This window comes from Sciurus carolinensis, chromosome X, assembly GCF_902686445.1.
Source record: "Sciurus carolinensis chromosome X, mSciCar1.2, whole genome shotgun sequence".
Classification (NCBI taxonomy): domain Eukaryota; kingdom Metazoa; phylum Chordata; class Mammalia; order Rodentia; family Sciuridae; genus Sciurus; species Sciurus carolinensis.
Genome location: NC_062232.1, coordinates 69,854,870 through 69,871,576, shown reverse-complemented (window position 1 = coordinate 69,871,576; position 16,707 = coordinate 69,854,870). Strand labels below are relative to the sequence as shown.

Genomic DNA, 16,707 nt, shown 5'->3' with positions numbered 1-16,707 from the left:
TATGTAAATAATTATTGCATTCCAGAGATAAAATCAATGTGATGATAATACACAATCTTCTTGATATGTTGTTGAAAATGATTTTCTAATATTTTATTAAGGGTTTTCACATCTAGGTTCATCAGGGTAATGGTCTATAGTTTTCTTTCTTTGATGTGTCCTTATTTATTTTAGCATAAGTGCATTATTGGATTCATAGTAAAGAATTTGGAAGGGTTCCATCCCTTTCTATTTTATGCAGTATTTGATGAGTATTGACATTTATTCTTCTTTAAAGATCTGATTCTATCTATTCATCTGAGAATCCATCTGGTTGTTTGTACTTTTCTTTTTTGAAGGCTTTAATTACTGAGTATATCTCATTACTAGTTACTAGTCCAATTAGGTTTCCATGTCTTTGTGATTCTAGACAAATATGTCTAGAATGTTTCAATTTCTTCTAGGTTTTCCCAATTTAATTGGTGTATAATTTCAAAATAGTCCCTAATAATCTGCTGGATTTCTGTGATGTCTCTAGCAATTTATTCTTTTAATCTCTAATTTTCTTAATTTGCATCTAATCTTTTTTCTTTTGGTTAGTTTGGCTAAGGGCTTATCAATCTTGTTTATCTTTATGAAGATCCAACTCTTTATTTCATCCATTCTTTGTACTTTTATTTTTATTTCTCAATGCCATTAAGTGTGCTTTGATCTTCTTTTTTCCTTCTACTGATTTTGGAATTACCTGTTCTTGATTTTAGAGGACCTTGAGATAAATCTTTAGATTGGTTATTTGAGATTTTTTGATTTCTTTATATATATAGATACTCAGAGCTATAAACATTCCTAAGAATCACCTTCATAGTTTCCCAGAGATTATGATATCTCCTACCAATATTTTTGTGTGATTCTAAAAATTTTAGAAATTACTTCCCAGATTTTTTATATCACCCATTTATTATTCATAACTATATTCTTACTTGGAGTGATGGTGTGCACCTGTAATCCCAGAGACTTGGGAATTTAAGTCAGGAAAATTGCAAGTTCAAGGCCAGTCTCAGCAACTAGCTAGGGCCTAAGCAATTTAGCAAGACAGTTTCAAAATTAATATATAATAATAAAAATATCTGTGGATGCAGCTCAGTTTTAAAGTAATTCTGGATATAATCGCAGTGCTAAAACAAAGGAAGTATGTTCTTTAATCTCCATGTGTTTATATAATTTCCGTAGGATATTTTGGTGTTGATTTTAATTTCATTCCATTATGATCAAGTAAGATGCAAGGAATTATATCTTTTTTTTTTTTGTTTTTGCTCAGATTTGTTTTGTGGTCTAAAATATAATCTATTTTGGAAAAATTTCCATGAGCCTGCTGAGAGGAAAGTATATTTGACTGTTGTTGAATAAAATATTCTATACATGTCTGCTAAGTACATTTTGTCTATAATAGTTTACATAGTCAAAGAGTTTTTCTGAGTTTTATATCTGGATAACCTATTTCTTGGTGAGAGGAGTGTTGAAATTACATTGTATTATAGTACTAAATTTTATCTGAGTCTTTACTTTGATTTGTGTCTCTTTTGTAATTGACTGCGACAATGTTTGAGGTACAAATATTTACTATGATTTTGGATTATTCCCTTTACCACTATGAGGTGACCTTCTTTGTTTCTTTGATTAATTTTGGCGTGAATTCTGCCTTGTTGGATATAAGAGTAGCTAACCTGCTTGATTTCTATCTCTATTCTCATGTTATATCTATTTCTATTCTTTCACTTTCTATATGTGGCTCCTTTTCCTGTAAGATAAATCTCTTGAAAACAAGTTAGGTCTTGGTTTTAATTCATTCTTCCAGGCTATGCCTTTGAATTATAGTTGAAACCATTACATTAAGTGTTATTATAAAGATGTGTTAATTCTTTCAATTTTATTTATTTCTAATATTTAATTTGGTCCTAATTCTTATTTCATTATCTACTGTTCAAATGGGATTTGTTCATTTGTAAGCTCTGGTCTACTATTACTACTATTATTTCCTCTATGTGAAATATTTATTGAAGTATTTTCTTCAGTACTGGCTTAGTCATCATAAATTTTTTTCAGTTTCTGTTTATCTTGGAAGGTTTTTATTCTATTTTAATTCTCAAGATAGTTTTCCTGGATTAACAAACTTGATTGATATTTATTTTCAGATTTTGAGTACATCATTCCAAACCCTCCTGAACTTTGAAGTTTGTTCTGAGAAATCAGAAGTAATTCTGATGGGCTTACCTCTGTATGTGAACTGAAGTTATTCTCTTGAGGGCTTTAAGATTTTATACGCGCACACACACATACACACACATATATATGTGTGTATATACATATATTAGGCATTTTAACTATAATGTATTTTTTTTTTTTGCAGTGGTAGGGATTGAACCCAGGGCCTTATGCTTGCAAGGCAAACACTCTACCAGCTGAGCTATCTCCCCAGCCCCTATAATGTATTCTTGAGAGGTTCTATTTGATCTGATCTATTTGAGAATCTGAATGTTTCCTGTATTTGGATTTTCTTCTTATTTCAAGATTTGGAAGTTTCTCTGTTGTTATTGGTCAGAAATTGCCCATCCCATTCCCTGCATCTCATAGCCCTTGTCAATTCCAGTATTCTTAAATTTGGTATGGTAATGTTTGCCCCATAGTTCTTTATATTGTGTTCATGGTTACTTATTTTTGTTTCTTTAATACTATCTGTATGTTTTAGGCCAGCCACTTTATCTTCCATCTCTGATATTCTGTCTTCAACTTTTTCTACTCTGTTGGAAAGTCTTTCAAATGAGTATTTTATTTGATTTATTTTGTCTATCACTTCTCATATTTCCATTGGGTTCTTTTTCAGCATCTCTCTCTGCTTATTTCCCATTCATACCCTCTTCTTAATTTCCTTAATTAATTGTTAATTTTCTGCATTCTTGTGGAATTCATGACCATTTCAAAAATCATTCTTTTGAATCATTTATCTGCTATTTCATTCACTTTCATGTCTTTGGAGTCATTGCTGGTGAATTATCAACATCAGAAGGTGTTGTGTTGCCTTAATTTTTTTATTTCTTATATGCCTGTGTTGAGGTTTATGCATCTTTTGAAATGAGTTCTCTTCAACTCTTTTGTGTGGAATTTGTTCAGGCAAAAGCTTCTCCTTACCAAAGTGTCCTACAGTGATCTAGATTAAGACCTTTCATAGTTTTTTTTTTTTTTTTTTTCTGTAAAAGTGGATGCCCGTGATTAGGACTTGAGGGACCTAAGCATTCCTACCTGGGGTCTAGTCCTTAGTTTGGGAATTTTGACTCATCTATTATTTGTATTAATATAGTTGTAGTCTGAGGTTAATGTGTATGTGAAGATACACTGTGTTTTGGCTGGGTTTAGTTCAATAGTAGAGCCTCCACAGTGTGATCTTGTGACATTTTCATAAATTCCAGCACCTCAAAGCAAAGGAGGAAACAAACAATAGCAATAGACAAAGCAAACTATAGGCCAACATTAAAGTAAATACCTACTTCTTACTATGTAACCTACAATAATAATAACCACAAATACAGGAATGGTGGGGTCAGCAATTGCCAAGAACTAATAAAAACAATAAAGGCACAAAAAAAAAACCCATATCCTAGATCTTACATTAAAATAAATATCGTTTGTCAATAATTTCAAAAAACACACATTATGGGGCAGAGGTTATATAAATCAAATGGCTTTTAAAGATGGTATAATTACAATTCATTAGGAGAAAACAATCATAAGAAGGTAGAAAAAAGTTTAGAATGTTTCAATATAAACAGAGAAAGCAGAAGAGATGAAGCAAGTTATGTTTATAAAAAAGGGGAAGAAAAGAAAAAAGGGAAGGATAAAGAGAAAATGAGAGAATTTGGCTGTTGGGAGAGAAATGAGAGAAAAAGAAATAAGAAAACAAACAAAACAAAGCAAAATTAAACAATCAAAAACACTAGGCTTTGTCAAACTGTAAGGAAAAATAATTATAAAAATGCTAAAAAATAAATATATATGTATATATACCCACGAACAAATCAGTCAGCAAAAACATCAAAGAAAAAATTAAAATGAGAAAAAGAAGAAAAGATTTATAATGAATAATGAAAAATTATCTCCACTGAGTGATCAAAACAGTCAATGAGTATGAATAGTCCACTACCTATATAGTCACTACCTATGCCTGACTCTTTTTTTTCCATTTCTTCTTGGGCTGTGAAAGAGAGAGAGAGAGAGAGAGAGAGAGAGGAGAGAGAGAGAGAGAGAGAGAGAGAGAGAGAGAGAGGAGAGAAGAGAGAGAGAGGAGAGAGAGAGAGAGAGAAGGAGAGAGATTGAGCTCACAAGTTTGCACAAGGTTTGGATACTCTTAATACTTTCTTTATTTTGTGTTTCTCACCAAACTGCCAACTGTAATAACTAAAAATGAAGCTTGTTGAAATAGTTCTGTTTCCCTTCCCACCAATGTAAGGTAGAATGAAATGTGAACCACTGTCAATTGAAGTTTTCTGTAGACAGACAAATCAATGCCACTGCCAGTACTGCTTTAGAGTATTATGAGGGAATTTCTGTGACTGGGACTTATATTCTAATCAGGCCTTAAGGATTTGTTGGATGGCACTCTGCTCTAAGAGATTAGATCAACACACCAGTCAGGTGCCAATCTCTTCTGGGAATCCAGATTTCAGGAGACTTCGAAGAATTTTTCTCATGAAGAAGGGGAGTCAACCCTGCACACATTCTGCAAGCGAATGAATATAAACTTCCCAGGCTTATTCCAGTTATGGTTTAGATATTTGGTGTTCCTGAAAGCTCATGTGTGAGAAAAAGCAAGAACATTTAGAGATAAAATGACTGGGTTATGAGAGCATTAATCCAATCCGTGCATTAAGTCCCTGACAGAAATTAACTGAGTGGTGACTGAAGGTGTGTAGGGTTAGGCTTTGGAGTATATATTTTGTTTCTGGCAAGCAGAATTTCTCTTTGCTTCCTGATCATCATATGAGTGGCTTCTTTCCACTATACTATTCAACCATTTGTTCTACCTCACCTTGAGCCCTAAGGAATGGACCTGGTTATGGATTGACACCTCTGAAACTGTGAAACTGTGTGAATAAACATTGTTCCCTCTAAAATTGTTCTTTTCAGGTCCTTTAGTCACAGCAGTGAAAAGACTGAATAAAACAGTTTCTGCGTATATTTGCACTCTGTTCACTCTCCCAATCCTCCTCAGCTGGTCTTGTGAACCTCTTACTATTATCTCACTTGATCTACCTCAGTATAATCTTCTCTGTGATTGTTTTACTCACGTTGCGTAGGTACAAGCTAGGGCCCATGGTAGATATTTGCCAGGACAGTTTGGCAATGTTTGCTATTATCTCCTGGGCACCAGTAGCAGCAAACTGCAGCATGATCCCCTCATAATAGCTCCAACCTCAGTTTTCAACTTTTCATTTGAGAAATACAGAGCTCTTTTCAGAGAGCAATTCACTGTGTAGTCTCTGGATCAGCTAACTTCAGGCTGCCTTTGTGATATACAGGTTATTTTCATCCTAATTTGTTCATTATGCTATCCCTCCCTTCTTTAGTTCAATGGTACCACTACTACTGCTGCAACCACTCTGGCTTCAATAACCTCTGGCTTATTCTTTGTTAAATGCACCTGAATTTCTGAGTCTCTTAGAGACTCTGACTGTGTGATATTGAATTTCAGTGAAATTTCCTCTTCCACCCACCTGCTGAGAAGCAGTACCTCTGGCTTCTTGAATCTTGAACCAGAATGCATCTGGAAATGCAAACTTTCTCTATTTTCCTGACTATGCTCTTTCAATGCATTATTATTAAAGTTCATAGTTTACATTAATTTACTTTGTGTTTTCATTTATGACTTTTAATATCCTAATGAGAGACAACCTCAATTTTAGTAAAATAAAGAATAGTTTCTCTGCCAAAAAAAAAAAAAGACACACACACAAAATGCTGTGCATAAACAGCATTTTCTCCTCTCTTAATACTTGGTTGTCACTGATCTTTATACACCCTAGTTTTGCTTTTCCTAAATGTCATATAGTTAGATATATACTGTGTAGGTTTTAGAAATTGACTTATTTAATTTAGTTATATGTATTTATGTTTCTTCCATGTCTTTTCATAACTTGATAGCTCATACTTTTTAGTTTTTTGCTGTGAATAATAATATTTCATTATCTCTTTGTACCATGGTTATTTATTCATAACATACTAAGGGAAACCTTGGTTGATTCCAAGTTTTGGCAAATATAAGTAACGCTCCCATATACATTTGCATGCAGAGTTTGTGTGAACCTATGCTTTAGCCTATTTAGGTAAAGATCAGAAGCACAGTTGCTGGATCATAAGTTAAATTTATGTTTAGTTTTGTAAAAATAGTGTCAACTGTATTTCATATTGTTAGCTGAGTCAGTTCATGTTTGCACCAGCAGTGAGTATGACTCCCTGTTGCTCTTTATCCTTGTCAGCATTTGGTGTTGTCAGTAGTATTGGATTTGGGCTATTCTGATATGTGTATAATGGTATCCTGTTGTTTTAATTTGTATTTCCCAACTACATAGGTTGTGGTACATTTTTTCATAGGTTTGTTTGCCCTCTTTATATTTTCCTTGGTGTAATATCTGCTTTGGCCCTTTTTGTCACTTACTTTATTAATTTTCTAGTTTTATTGTGGTATAATTAACAAATAAAATTATATGTATTTGTGGTATAAAATAATGTTTTGATATGTATATATGTTATAAAATGATTGTAACACTGAAGCTGAATAATATATCAAATACTGGTTATAATTTTTTGGTGTGAGAACATTAAGATTTGCTCTTTTAGAAGAATTCATGTATAAAATATATTATAATTTACTATTGTTACCATGCTGTAAAATAGACCTCCAGGACTTATTCATCTTGTCTAATAGTATTTTGCATGCTTGGAGCAACATCTCCTTTTTACCACACTACCCCAAACCCACCCCCATGCCTGTCATAATCCCAAAACACACAACCCCAAATATCATAATACCAAAAGTTGAAATTCTGAAAGTTCAAAAATCCGTGTAGTTAAAAAAAAAAAAAAAACCTCTAAAATCTAAAATCAGACAAATTAAATACCCACATGAATATACTGAATGTTGAAATCCTGAAAGCCAAAATCCTGGATACTGCAATTCCTATAAAAAAGCGGGAAAGGATTATGCAACAAGGACAGAAAGGGAACAGGATGACTATGTGACAGGGCAGTAACAAAATCTTAATTTAAGCATGCATTAATACGTATTGGCATTCATTTCAGATGATAAGGTTCCAGGAGCTTTAATCTATTAATTTAATCTTTAATTTCTTTAAAGAAATTTGCCTGAAAAAAATAATGAAGTTACTGACTAATTAAAAAATAGTTATTCATGGTAGGATAAGAACACTTAAAAAGCAGTTTTGCTGTTTGATAACTAGTATTGTTTCTGCCACAATTGTGGTCTATATGTGAGTGCATGCAAAATATTTCTGAGCACACTAAATAACACAGAAACATGACAAAGAAGATGGAAAAATTTAATAGGAGATGTTCACGCTAGTATATGTACAGTCAAAGAAAAGTTTCAACGAAATTTGAACCATGTAGAAATTAATGTGAGCATATTTCAAGGAAATCCATGCCCCCGAAAAAGCAAATATATAAAATACTTTATCACAATGCAAGTCTTTCAAATACAGTAACTGATTGTAAAATTTGCTCAGATTTTGGATAATTTCTGTGAGATTTCCCATAATTTACCCCTAAATTAAAGTTTGTTTATGCCAAATTTTCTTTTCAATTTTATTTTTTTAAATTTTTCTATTTTTCTATTTACTATTTACATTATCACCATTTTAAAAAATCTGTTCTTCTATGTATTTCTACTCTGTATCAATTCCAACACTGGACTTAAGCAAAATCACATATAACTGGTTGCAAGGCCCCTCTAGCCTCAAGTTCGAATTATGTAAACCCAGACCATAGTATGATCAGGTGTTCAACAGAAACAAGAATTCTTATCTCTGAAAGAAAATATTAATCTTCTAAGTTTCAATTTATTCTTGAACACCCAAAATTTTAAAGCTGAAATCCCAGAAGATCAAAATGGCCATACTTCTTCAAAAAGAAATAAAAGTATTTAAAATATGTTTGTTTATGCTTTTAAATGGGGACCTATTCCCTCATTTCTTAAGCTCACTTGCTGAACACAGAGCCCAAGAAGGCAATAAAATTGTGATGGTTATCAAAGATGTTTTATGCAGGAACTGATATATTCTCAAATTGCTATAAAAGTTACAATTGTGTCATGTGAGAGATAATTGTATATGAGACATAACACCACATTTTAAAAATCTTTTGTTCCTAAAGGCTAGATATAGCAAGTTCATAAATAACCATGCCACAGGCATAATGTGACTAAAACCATGAATATCTACAAAATATTATAAGATGTGAAAAGAGAATGTGCTATAGGAGGAAATTTAGGAAATATTTTAATAAGAAGCAAATTATGCTCATATTTGATTATATCCAAATTATGCTTTCTATTACAGGCACTTAACTGTCCTACACATTTCATTTCCAATGTATTTGCTGAGAGGCAATGAACAAACAGGTGAAATTTGGTTTTGGATTGAATCACATAATTTATTTCTAAGCTCTTAAGAATAACATTTTATTTTAAGAGTTCATTTGCTATGTTTTAATAACTCTTTGAGTTTACCCCCAGAAAACAAACACAAAATAATTTTCTATTTTTTATTATGTGTATGTACAATTGGAAATCAACATTATTAATGTTATGTAATCTAATTCAATTGGCTGAATCTGGTACAGAATGTGTACAGATGATTAATTTATAGCATATTATAAAGGCCAAAACCTCAGAATATCCAGTAACATTAATTTGATTTTTTTTTAGTAAACAGTACTTCAGATTAGACATTTGTCTTAATCACTGAAATATTTCTTAGGTATTCAAATAATTGATACATAACTAAATGTTCTCTAAGGTCATTAGTATTTTAAACTCATAAAATTTTGTTATCATTTATTTTAAATTAACTGTGAATTGAATTGCATTGTGACTTTTAATTTTGTATATACTAGTGAGAATAATGATTTCTTCTAGAATACATCTGTCACAATACACAACCTCTTGATTCTATGAGGATGTCGCTTCAACAATTAAAAGAATGAAGAACTATTAATGTCAAGCAAACTGCCAGTAGTAACTTTTACTTAATAAATGCTACAAGGGTATAATTTGGAAATATCATTTGTGGTAAAGACGGGATAGTTAATTGAGTAATTTTATTCACAAACCATCAAAATGGGTTTTCACCCATTATCACTATAGTTAAAAATCATTGGTTTAGTTTTTTTGTTATTAGATGAAACATTTTTATATTTATTTTACTTTTTATATTTGCAGAAAAGTATAACACAAAGACATGTTTTTTTTTATTTTCATGATTTTTTTACACAGCTTAGTAAACACTGGTACATTTCTTGTGAGAATTTCTGAATTGTTACATTTGCCTTCAAGGATTTCCTTTTCCAGGTTTTAAAATATTATTTGAATTTTTGCTTCATTTAGGATTTTTATTCTCCCCCCAAAAAATGAAAAGGAATTTTTAGGATCCTTGCCATAAATAACATCAATTTTAGCCATGTAAAACTACAACATGAGAAGGTGCAATACCATGCTTTAGTTAAATCAAATCCACAAAACTTTGCAAAGATTTTAAATGATGTTCCTTATTTTAGAAAATTCAAATTATTTCAATTATCAGTAAAATAATGATTATATTTCAGAGCATAAAATATTATATATGTTTTTAAGCATTAATATGTTTGAAAACAACACATCTTCTGTGAAAATTTTTCAAGGTTTTTTTCTAATCATTTTACATCACAATTGGAGAGATCAATTATGAAAAACAAAAGACCAAAACTTGTTTTAACAACTCTTGAGATAGAGAACAATGCCAAGGCATTCTTCTTCCTGATTCAAATTATATTGCAAAGTGACAGTCATCAAACAGTGTAATAATGGCACAAAGATAGGAATATAGACCAGTGGAACAGAAATCAAAACATAAAAATTAATATGTACGGACGCAATCAATTGATCTTTGACAAGGGAGTCAAGATTACATAATTGGAGAAGTTTAAACTTTTCAACAAATAGTGTTTAGAAAATCAACTATTCACATAAAAAATGATATTGGGCTCTTAAATTATTCATAAATATCAACATAAAATTGAGTAAAATGTGTATGCAAGACATGAAATTATAGATTTCTTAGGAGATGTAGGTAAATATTTACTGATGTTGTTTTCATAATTCCTTCTTAGATATGACAACCCAAACACAGATAATAAAATGACAAAAGAACAGTTGGGCTATATCAAACTAAAATTTGTTCAAAGCAAAGAAAATAATCAACAGAATGCAAAAACATAAAAATGAGAGAAAATATTTGAAAACTATATAGCAGATACAGAGTTAATATCCAATTTATGTAAAAAAATAAGTGGGTATATGTTTGAGAGTAACATGACAGGAACAAAGAATAAATTCAAATAAGCATTAAAAACAGGCAAGGAAAATTATGCTGATACATCAACAAATAAAATCAACTGAATGATACTATATGTATGCATGAATATGCCACAATCAATCCAATTATATGCATATTATAAATCACATATATATACATATATGTGTGTGAATAAATAAAAGGAATGCCAGAAAAATAGAGGATGGGAATGTGGCAGGGAGGAAGAGAGAGAGAGAAAAAGATATGGGAAATTAATTAAAGCAGTCTATTATATGCATATGTGAAGATGTCACAATGAACCACACTACTATGTATAGTATAATGAACTAATAAAAAATTCAGATACAGATACCCATGTTTTCATTTTTATTGACTAAATATCTATAGATATTGGTTTCCCAAATCACGAAATAGGTGAATGTTAATTTTAAATGAACTCCACTCCCAGAAAAAACTGCTTTCCAATGGGGTAGTAACATTTTGCATTACTATAACAATATGATGAGTCCTAGTTGCTCCAAATCCTAGTAAAGAACTCCTTTCATCACAGTTTTAATGTAAATCATGTTAATAGCTACATAATAGTATCATATTGTGATTTTTATGTCCATTTCTCTGCTGAATACAGATATGAAAGATCTTTTTAAATTCGTATGTGCTACTCACAATGATTTTTAAAGAACATATATGCTTAAGTATTTAATAAAATTTTTATTGGTGGTTTCTTTTCTTAAATGTTGATTTGTACAATTATTTATTTATTCTGATCATATATGAGCTTGTTTTGCAAAAGTTTACTTATGTCAGTAGTGACCACCTCTAAATCTTCTAGCATTGTCTCACACATGAGCTTCTGGGGGATACCTCACATCTAAACCATATCATTTTACCCCAAATCCCAAAAGTTCTTGCCCATCTCACAATGCACAATACATTTAGTCAAATTCCAATGATCCCCATAGTTCTAGGATTGCCCCAAAGTCTAAATATAAAGTCTCTTCTGAGACTCAAGGCAAATTCTTAGCATGAGTCCCTGTAAAAAACAAAAGTATGTTACATTTATCTAGTATATAAAGGCACGGAGTAAATATTTCCATTCTACAGGGGAGAAATAGGGGCATAGGGAGAAAGGATAGGACTAAATCAAGATCACAATTCACCTTAGCAAACAAGTTCTGTTGTTTCATGTCCAGCTCTGTTCCACATGGCATTCTGATATTAACTCCAAAGGGCTTGTGTTGCTTCACACGTATGGCCTTGCTTGTTGCATCACACATAGCTTCTTCTTGGTTTGTTTCTACTCACTTTCTGATACTTTTCTCAGCTGATGTCTCATGACTCTGACATCTCTCAGATTCAGAGGTCTCCATTGCTGCTTTGGTTTCCTTCTCACTTCTCATGCATTGCTCTTTCAGGGGCACCCTGCAGGAACTCCAGTACTGCTACAATTTGCCTGAGAACCCAGGCCTTCATTTGAAATCTTGGTGGAAAAATCCATGACCCACTAACTCCGTATCCTGCATTCTTGCAGAACCAGCACCATGTGATTGCTGCCAGTGTCTGCCACCATCTTGGGCAGTAGTCTTCAGTAACCCTGGCTACAGCAGCATCTGAAATTCTAGGTGGCTCACTATGTATGGTGAAATAATTCCTAGGCACCCTGTGGAAACTTGGTGTCCCATTAGTCTCTTCTCAAAATAATTTCTACTTTTTCATACTTGAGTCAGAGATGGGTGTGGTCATGTCAATTCCTGAGATGCCCTCAGGGCCATCTTTCCTGTTTCTGGATAAAGTATTAAGCAGCATCTCTTTTCTGGCTATTATGTCTTTAACAACCATAAATTCCTATGTCCCAGTTTTTCTCCCACTTTTCAAGTCCAAGTTTTTAAAATTTTTCTGCTCCTGATAATCACAATGAACTTGGCTAAGCCACCAGCCATATCCATGTACCACCTTGACGGCTATGCTGCCTTGAAAGTTTTTCTGACAAGTTAGTTAGTCTGTCATCTTCAAATTGAACCTCATGAGATGTCTTGTGACATGTGCAAAACTTAGATTCTTAGCCAGAACCTAATATAAATCACTTTTAGTCCAGTTTCCAATGGAGCCCTCCTTCCCCCATGAAACCTCATGAGTCCAGTCTTCATTGTCCATAGTCCTATTGGAATTCTGGTCTTCTGAACTTACACTGGAATTGTTCGTTAATGTCTACTTACAAAAATCTTTAGATTTTTCAGCTTGCATCTCTAAACTTTTCAAAACTCTTCTCACAAACTACAAAAAGCTCCAAAGGCTTCTGAATAACATGGTCAGGTTAGTCACAGTAACAATCTCACTTTCAGTATTCATCTCTGTTTCAGTGAACTTTTTTACTGTTGTGCCCATAAAACCTGACAAGAATAATTAAAGGCAGAAAAGTTTATCTGGGGCTAACATTTTCAGAATTCTCAGTCCACAGATGGTCACTAGTCATTATCCAGTTAATTTTGAACAATTCCACAACATGCTTCTTTCAAGTCCCTGACCATCTACCAAACCACTGTTTACAGTCCATAAATTAGTATATAATTACTCACATATCCTTTTGTCTTTCCAGAAAAGAAAAGAAAAGTTCAAAGCTACATGCCATGTCTGAAGTTTTGTCATCTTGGAGGATTTCCCTTTGTCACTCTTCTTTAGGAATGCTCAAAAAGAGGCTGTAGTACTATAGCTGTCTACTTTAAGGAAATGCCTTGCATACGGTACAAGATAATGTGCAGATTGAGTCAAATTTTATTCTTCTTCTCTCAACTGGTGGTAAGGAAATCCCCATGAATCCTAGGTTTAGGCTTGGAGAGAGAAGGCACTGTAAATGAGAGGGGGCCATGGTCATTTGGGCTACTTCTTCATGCAATTTACTTGTGCCTTTGAATCCTATTTGTGCCTGATTATGTAAATGAAATTTTCCTTTGATGCTGTTGTGTTGTGGTACATGCCAAAATTAATGACTTAGTAGGTCATATAACACTCAGTTCATGATATCAAAGTCAGGTTGTATGGTAACTTGGTGACGTAGGTTCAAGCATTCAATTTTACTAAGACCCAGGAGCAGATAATGTGATGTCTCTCAGAATAATTACCTCAATGTGATCATAATATTATTCACTAAAATCTTAAAGGTCCGCTCTGGATTTACCTTGAGAGGTCTGCCAAAGCCTCCAATCAGCATCCCTATCTGCAATTGACAATGGCAACATATAGGAGATCCTACATGCCATCTTGAACTTATGGTTAAAATGGTAAAAAAAAAAAAAAAATGAGGAAAGTTGCCCATGCCTGTGATTTCTATTCTTGCACCACTGAAAACTAGTTTTCAGATCACTAAAAAAATGAACTGAAATAACATTTTTCAATAGGAATAAGTTGTCTCCAATATCCAAATAGAACTTTGAGGTAGTGTGTTTTCGGTTTAAGAGGGATTAGATTGGAACAATTTATTATTCAACTTAGTTATAATATCATAACATATCTCACACCACTGATGGCATAAGAGTTTCAATGAGCAAGAAGGGCCCTGAATTATAGTCATATTTATTTCTGACCTTCTGAATTTCAAGTGACTTTTCCAGAAATCTAGATTAATTGCTGTTTATGGTTCACAAATTTCTATTAATATAATGTTAGAAATATTATACACCAGTCTGATATAGAGGGGAAAGTCTATCAAGATGCCTAAAAATTAAATTATGATATAGGTCTAGAGAATTGACATACCCCTAAAGGAGGGCAGTGAAGTTGAATTGCTGACTATGTTTCCTAAAAGAAAACTGCTTCTAATGAGCTTTATGTGTAAGTCAGGACAAAAAGGCAATTATCAGATCAATAGCTGCATTCTATGTAACATGGAATATACTAATTTATTCAAGAAATGAAACCACAATTAGTGTAACAGCTGCAATTAGAGTCACCACTTGTAAATACCACAATTCAGTGCCATTATTTAAGATTTATCTTAAATACACAGTCTTCTACACAGGACAAATAGAAGAATTGTATAAAGATATTGTAGGAATCATCACCCCTGTGTCTTCCTAATCCTAGATAGTGACATAAGTCTCTGAAATCCCTAAAAGATTGCAATGTTACCTTTGATTTGCTGTTTGCCTATTATGTATATGCAGTTCTAAAATCTTTCTTTTGATCTTTTCCACCATAATAGTCCTCACTGTATAGGTCAGGTAAAAAAATGTATGTCTATTCCAAATTTCTTAATTCTTGAAGTAGGAAAATAACCCCAAGAAGGGTTCAGGCATATTTTGGGTACACTATGAAATAATACCAAGCTAAGAAACCATTGATCAGCTGACTTCCATGAGGCATTATTCTGACTAGAGGGTTAAGTGACATTTTGTGTCTCATAGAATCAATATTCATTAATATCAATATTCATTAAGAGCTAGTGCCAGGGAAGGGGTAGGCCTTAAAGTGACAGTGAAGCAAGATGGCAGTAACTATGGACTTGGGAGAAAAAGTCCCTCACAATTTCTGACTGTTGGAAGAACTTGAAGTAGGTCAGAAAGAAGTAGGAGATGGCACAGTTAGCTGGGGTCTAGAAGGTGATGCAGACATGACACAAGATGGACAGGGATGATGATTGGGCCTCCAAGAACAATTTTTAAAACTTAATATATGGCCTTAAAATAGAATATGGACCTAAATACCCAGAAGCAAACCCCCCTTTGTAAGATTTATAACAAAAATTAATATGAATGGAGTTAATAGTTCTAATGGAGTGGTGAACCCAAGAGCCATGTCAGTGCTAGCAAAATGGCAGAATTCATATAGCATCAAAGTTGTTCTGCAAAAGCTATGGTGCTTAATGATGTCTAAAGAAAATATGAAACTCACTCAGCTATGGGAAGGACACTGTTATAATCAAAAAGAAAATCCACAGGCCCTCCCTGCAATTCAATTTAAGTAGTCATTTTCCACTGTAGTAAATATTCTAGATACATCTTGTAGACCTCAAAGTACTGGAAAGGAAGCTCCCATTCAAAGGCAATTTATCTTAAGATACTGTAATTGACACTAATTATTTTGTCCATTTGAAATACATAAGTCATGCTATAACAAATCATCCTCTCAAGTGTAACCACTGTCCATGTAGTTGAACTTCTGGGATCAAGAAAGTTTATTTAAATTGATTTCCATCAGGACTGGTGGGGCACATCTAACTCAACTGTGAAAAGACATATCACACAATCACCTTGCTGTTGATTACTTGACCTGGGGGCTCAGCCTTCTCCCTGTCCCCTGCTTCCACAATCCTGGGACAGCCCTCCATCAAGAGGCTTACTAGAGTTAAGGTTTCAGGTCATACCCTGCGGACTACTGCTGGGTGTGGGGGTGCTTTGCCTGCACCCTGGTTACCTTTTCAAGTCTTAAATAAAGTCACTTCCAAGCCATTATCCTGCCCCAATCTCCTACACTCCCATTCTTGGCCAAAGCATAGATTGTAAACCCCCAGTTCTCGCTTTGAAATTGACCTTCATGAGAAATTCAGGGCTCCCACCCACCTCTTCCCCACCTTGATTGAGGGATGCTGCTTTTTCCCTCCTCCTCAACCTTGTCTACCATTACCACCATGCACTCTCCACCATCCTTCCTGGCCTTGGACAGAAGTCATCAGGTCAGGTTGGAAAGCCTCTGACCTCCCTCCTTCACATTTGAAACCACATTCCATCACTTTCCACCAGTCTAGGAAATTACCTCTGGGTACTGGGCCCTGCCACTCTGATGTCACCCTCAGCTGATATGTCTTTGGCCCAGGTACTTTATAAGGTAAACAGGGCAGTCACCAGGGTTATACCAACCTGCCAGCCCTCATAGTATCTACTGGTTAGACTTGGAGAAAGGCCACAAGAAGACACTTATAAGTATACAGAGTCCTTCTGGATTGTTTCCTTTTTCAGTAATGACTTGGCTTTCAGATGGTAAAGAAGGGGTGAACAGAGCTCCATTGGGGTACTCCTGCCATTCACATTGGTCTAGTGTGGAATCTGAACCGGAATTAGAGAAACCTGGACCTAGGGCAGATGCTGGTTTTGGTGCC

The 16,707-nt window shown here is 33.7% G+C and overlaps 1 pseudogene; it reads left to right on the top strand.

The window, feature by feature from the left end:
- Nucleotides 1-15,096: 15,096 nt before the first annotated feature.
- LOC124971538 (ubiquitin-conjugating enzyme E2 variant 1-like) lies at nt 15,097-15,576 on the top strand (annotated as a pseudogene).
- The last annotated feature ends 1,131 nt before the right edge of the window (nt 15,577-16,707 follow it).